The sequence below is a fragment of the Rutidosis leptorrhynchoides genome, chromosome 8 (assembly GCF_046630445.1).
Source record: "Rutidosis leptorrhynchoides isolate AG116_Rl617_1_P2 chromosome 8, CSIRO_AGI_Rlap_v1, whole genome shotgun sequence".
NCBI lineage: Eukaryota > Viridiplantae > Streptophyta > Magnoliopsida > Asterales > Asteraceae > Rutidosis > Rutidosis leptorrhynchoides.
In genome coordinates this window covers 309117545-309123655 of record NC_092340.1, presented here as the reverse complement: position 1 = coordinate 309123655, position 6111 = coordinate 309117545, and the positions used below count along the sequence as shown (strand labels likewise).

At 31.4% G+C, this 6111-nt stretch overlaps 1 long non-coding RNA gene across 6 annotated transcripts; it reads right to left on the bottom strand.

Annotated features, from left to right (window-relative positions):
• Positions 1-2199: 2199 nt before the first annotated feature.
• On the bottom strand, positions 2200-5752 carry LOC139862989 (uncharacterized). 6 transcript variants are annotated; one of them, XR_011764350.1, is made up of 7 exons: positions 5570-5752; positions 4987-5151; positions 4121-4279; positions 3788-4024; positions 3532-3627; positions 2464-2635; positions 2200-2379 (listed from the first exon to the last, which is right to left on the bottom strand). It is a non-coding gene; the product is annotated as an uncharacterized lncRNA (long non-coding RNA). The 6 variants fall into 6 exon arrangements; XR_011764353.1 differs by lacking the exon at positions 5570-5752 and adding an exon at positions 5351-5493 and having other exon boundaries at positions 4121-4252; XR_011764352.1 differs by lacking the exon at positions 5570-5752 and adding an exon at positions 5351-5492 and having other exon boundaries at positions 3802-4024.
• Between the last annotated feature and the right edge of the window lie 359 nt (positions 5753-6111).

Below are 6111 nucleotides of genomic sequence, written 5' to 3'. Positions count from 1 at the left end.
ATATATATATATATATATATATATATATAGGCAGGTTCAAACGAAAACCAATAAAAATGTGAGAACTGCGAGAACTATTTAGTTTAATAGTTTTTATGCGTTTAAATGCAACAAATTACATGTAAATGTTAATTAATGCACATATCATTAACAAACATATGTTCATTATCTCAAATTACATGTTAAACTGTTAATTATATGTAATTGTTCACATGTTCGGAAACAAATATGCACATATGAACTAGAAAACTATATATTTAATTATATAGGTAAAATATAAGTGTTTTTCAAATATTTTATGTTCATTCATACTCTTCGTCAAGGTTTATGTGTGATTCAATCTAGTTACATGTAAAAATCTTTATAAATCAAAAGTTCTCGCGGTTCTCGCCTTTTTTTATGGTTCTCGTTTGAACTTTTGGGTATATATATATATATATATATATATATATATATATATATATATATATATATATATATATATATATATATATATATATATATATATATATATATATATATATATATAGAGAGAATTCAGTTCAACATCAAAGGATAAAGCATATAGAACTTTCATTTGTTAGGGAGAAGGTAGCACGTGGAAAAGTTCGGGTATTGCATGTTCCCACTCTTTATCAAACGCGAATATATTCACGAAATGTCTACGCCGGATATTGTTTGATGACTTCATGTTCAGTCTCTGCATTTGTTTACCTCGAGCTTCGATTGAGGAGGTAACAGATATAATAGGCAACCATAACAAACAATGTATAGATTTATGATAAATAAATGCCAATGTATATCTTCACCTAAAATAGTGGAAGACTGGCCACGGAGGTTCGCCTGCAATGACTCATGGTCACAGAGGTTCGCCTGCAATGACTCCAGGCTGCTCGCAAAGCGGGTAGTCGCCCTGGAATTAGTCAGTTAAATGTTGGATACACAGGTTACCAAAAAAAGAAAAATTAGTGGAAGACTGGTTGCATGATGTAGCCTGGCTAGCAATTGTCAATATATAGACTGTTGTAGAGTTAATGAAAATCATCGAGATCGAACAGCTTACATTATAACTTTTAGCTAGTATCATTTTGGCAAATCACATATTGTGCTTGCTTGCATCATCACGATATTTTGTTATCCCTGTAATCTAATACTAAGAAGCAAAGAAAATAAGTAAAATTTAAAATAAAATAAAAACTTAAATTGTCCCAAGAAATGGATCATGAGTCGGGCAACTTTTTAATAAATTAGACAAAATATTAAATTCAATTATTACATTAAAGAAATGTGAAATTCTTATCCCCTCGAATGATGAATTACGTAATTCTTAATTAAAGAGAATACCTTGGAAATTCATAAGGAATTTACTTGTTTATGTACTGTTCCATTCGATCTTTTAAGTCCGAACATCACCTCGATGGTTAGGCACAGAGGCGAAGCCAGGATTCAAGGATAGGGGATGCATTTCACAAAAATTAAATATCAACATAAAATTTTTATATATATATCGTAACTATGAGATATTTAAGGGATACTTGTATTTATTATTTGGGGATATTGACAACTAATATACAATTTTTAATCACTATATAAAACGCTTATTTGAAGAGTTGGGGGATGCAAAGCATCCACATGCATCCCACTGTCTCCGCATCTGATTAGGTAACGATGCCCTTAAAGTCTATATGTGATAGATAGCCTCTTGTAATCATGACATCTTTTCTATTTACTACTTGAACATAGTTTCTTTTTAAAAAAGGAATTGCTTAATTCCACAAAAAGAAAAGTCTATTTTTACGAGGTATAACTAAAAATTATTATGAAATCGACCATAGATCAATTCCCTTTTTGGGAGCGTCTAGAGTACATTCTTAATTCTGAGCTTCATGTTACTCCTACCAAGAAACATGCCAGGTATACGGAAAACGAATTATACAATCATTCCATCGACTTTCTAGGTTATCGTTCAAGTGTGCGGCTAGAGCCTTCAATGATACGTAGTAAAATGCTAGAAAATACATTTCTAATTGATAATGCAATTAAAAAGTTTGATACTCTTGTTCCAATTACACCTCTAATTAAATCATTGGTTAAATCAAATTTTGTATAGATACCAAATTGACTATTTAGACTATGTTGCCTATAAATAAAAGGGATTTGTTGGGAGAAAAAAAAAAAAGAAGCCCGGCTTTATATATATATATATATATATATATATATAAGGAATACGACAACACATGTATCGACAGAGATTAGATAACAACTAGATAAGTGGTTCGCGCGTTGCAGTGGATCTGTTGATGGCGAGGAATGCAATTAATATTACGCACTTGGTGGTTCTCTTCGTCTACTGTTGTGAAGCCACATGATTTCACGTATCTGTATATACAAAGAGCTTTATTTTTTAAAAAGTGATGTACAAATATACAATATACAAAGACTCGCAGCTACTCAACTACTTACCATAAACTACAAGTATGGTAGCTGGACTTACTGCGAGATTATGCCATAGTATCACTTAGGTGCTTAGCACATGACAAAACATCAATTCAAGAATCGAACATGTGACTACTTCTCCTTGTCCCATATTCGACAAAACGTCATCGATGTTGACCATCATTCGTTGCTTGTAGAACTGTAAGGGCAAATTAGAATGTATCAATATCTAGGGTATATACTTTAATTAATAATCACATGTATACACAATTAATAGAGCAAATATATCTTGGCGTTGTAGAAACGCTTCAATCTCAGTTGATGATACCATAAATTGCTCAACATTACAGTCAACAGTATCATGTACATTAGCATGTAAGCTAGCTAGTATTACCATCTATATCTATATTTAATAATATAAAACAACATGAAGAAAAATTGATCAAGATAAAGCACTAATGTATTAACTACAAAAAACAATCAAGTATTATTTAGTGATAAAAGCATGAATAACAAATTAGCAATTAATTAGACACCATTGCAAACAGTAAGAGAGTTGATCAATACTAATACCCAAACTTTTATCATTATGACCTAATCTATGACTTAGTCATGTATCTGTTTATTAGTTTATTTATGTTTTTAATAATTTCAAGCAAGAAACTATTTAATAGCAAAGCATAACCATATACTCTATAATTAGGCAGAAGTTCGTTATAGACCATACTCAATCTAGTAGCAGTAATAATGAACATTAAAATAATAACAAATCATTACCACTACCATGAAGAAGTGCAAAAACTGGAAGACAACCAACATGTTCTGATTTCAATGGATCATCAAAGGCCTGACATGCTTTTTGATTCGATTTTAGGGTATCAAAATGTGGCGGTTAATGTTACACAATATTGAGGAACACCTAAATTACCAGTTGCACATTCGAGGGATTAAAAGATTGTGAAGATAGAACCAATCTCTTCAACAAATATAATTTCAATAAGGAAAACCACATCAGGTAGTGTAGCAATAATATAAGTTGCAGTTCACAAAAGGGTAACCACAATTGCATTGTAAGAAGGATAGTGAGGCACTAACTCGATGATTAAAACGTAGCATAAAAAGTATATGGTGACAGGCGCGATATGCAGTTGAAGAATTACTTCTTCAGCATCAGAGTAGAGCCACCACCAACTGAAAGAAACAATAATAATAATAACATGAGTTGTTTGCACAAAGATACAGTAACAAACAAAGGGAACACCAACACGTAAGGGCAAGGTGCACATGAAAACAAATTGAAGAAACATAAAACGTAAGTAAACTAACATTCTGATCCATTAACGTAGCTTACCCGTAGATACATACCCTTAGGTTTTAAACAAACAACGGGAGCACGTCTCAACAAAGGTTTCTCTAATAGGGATGTCGTTAGCCATATATTTCTAGTGCTGTTTCCACAATTTTAAAACAATTGCCGGCGTGGTCCTTCATGTTCAAGCAAACAGTCAGAGTGTAAGACGTCCCATGCCGGATACCTAACTTAGAAAAAGTCACCTTCAAACATTCAGCAGAGAAAGAGCCAAATATCCTGTAATAAAAACAAACAACAGCATAAAATACGTTATATAGGATATTAAATCAACTTACACCATCTAAGTTAACAAAACAATGCAGAAGAAACTACCTCCCTCCACCCATCTACTTAACAAACGGCAGAGATTCGATGTTAGAGGACGTCGTTGATGCCTCATTAACAACAGGACAACGGGAACAACAGAGCTGGATAAACTTTTACCCATATTTCAAGAACAAAATTCTGTCACATGACTACTAAATGCATAAGCTGTTGTAAAACCCAAAATTAGTAGCGACACAAAAGAAAACAAATCCAAAACAGAAGAAACGGCACAGATAAAACAAAAAATGTACTTAATTAGAAGCTACGAAATCTCCACAAAAGTCCTAAAAAGTAGAAGTACCTGATTATAAATAATTTAGGTATATTGGTTAATACTACGCACCAAATGATTTTTCTGAATTAGGTTTTAGGGCTTATATAAGAACTGGAACACGAAGAAAGTAATTAACATAATCACAATTTAAAATAAGCACAAACTTGTATGGAACAACAGTTGTGGATTCTTCGGCAATCCTAATCGCTTAAAAATTGAATCAACACATAGCTACATGTACTTATAAAGTCATACATATTTAACAGATGCCAAATAACAACAGTCACAGTATGTTGATTGACACCTATATCAGCAACTAAAAAAGTTTTGATACATTACAATTACAATTCAAATAATAAAGATGTCTAAAATTGAGCTTAAACACTATTTCAACACTTAATAAGACCAATTGATGTCGTAATCTAAATAACTGATCTGATTGTACCCAAACTAAACCAAAATTTTAACACTTAATAATTCCGATTTAAAAAAATATATATATCGAGCCAACCTCGAACTCAAAATTTCAGCAACAAAATCGACCAAAAAAAGAAGCTTACATGAATCAGATGAATTGTTCAAAGGATAAATAAATCACCTTAAAAAGTTGCTGTGGACCAAACGCCGAGGGCTCAAACCCTAATGGTGGTAGATGGTGTACAGTGGATGGTGATTACCGAACAACCCATCATGTCACAGTTTTGCAAATCATATAGTTTAAGATATCGGTCAATAGAAATCGTACCGCAGCGGCTGCGCTAACCTGAAATACTCAAGTTCACAATACATTAATACACTAACATAATGCTCTAGTATGCATATATCAGTATGCATATCAATCCTAATGAAGCTTAATATATTGAGTGTATATTATTATTTATAATTTAAGAGAGGGTTCTAATAAGAAGTCAAATTATACATAAGAATTGAAAGAAATATTATGGACCCGGTCATTTGCTTACTTTATGATTATCATCAAGTACCCAGATGAACATCTCCACAATGATAATTTCTTTTGTGGGTTAACTCACCATCAGCAAAACAACAAAATCAAAAAGAAAAAAAAAAATCATATTCAAGAACAAAAAAAAAAAAACTTCTTTAACTTAAATTAATAATCTTCTGAATGTATTCAAGCCTCAAAATCTATCAAATAAAATTAGAAGGGTCAAGATACTAACCTGATTAAAACCTGATTAAAAGATGTACCAAAACCGATTGATAGCTGCAATTGCTTATTACGTTGTTGTTAACCCGGAATCATCAATTTGCTTCTAACGGAATAAATTATAATCATCGATTTGATTCTAATGGAATAAATTATAGTATATGATTGGATTTTGGTAAAAAAATCATCAGAATCATCGATTTGCTTCTAACAGATTGATTGGATTTTGATATTAAAAAAAAAAAAAAAACTAAGCGGTCTTCTCCAGAGAAAAAGTAGTGTGGTTTTTTTTTTTTTTTTTTGGAATGTTACTGCTATACTGTACAGTTTACTGTTATACTGTAGTTGGTTTGCTTTATTTTTTACTGAATTAGTATAGAGTATAATATAATAATATAATATAATGAATATGACGTTTATTTGTTAGTCACCTTCATTGATCCATCGGTGTTTCTTTACATTAAATTGCTAAAACAACTTCAAGTGTAGTCGACAACATTCTACACAACACCAATATATATATTTCTATTAAAATAAGATAAAAAAAATACATCT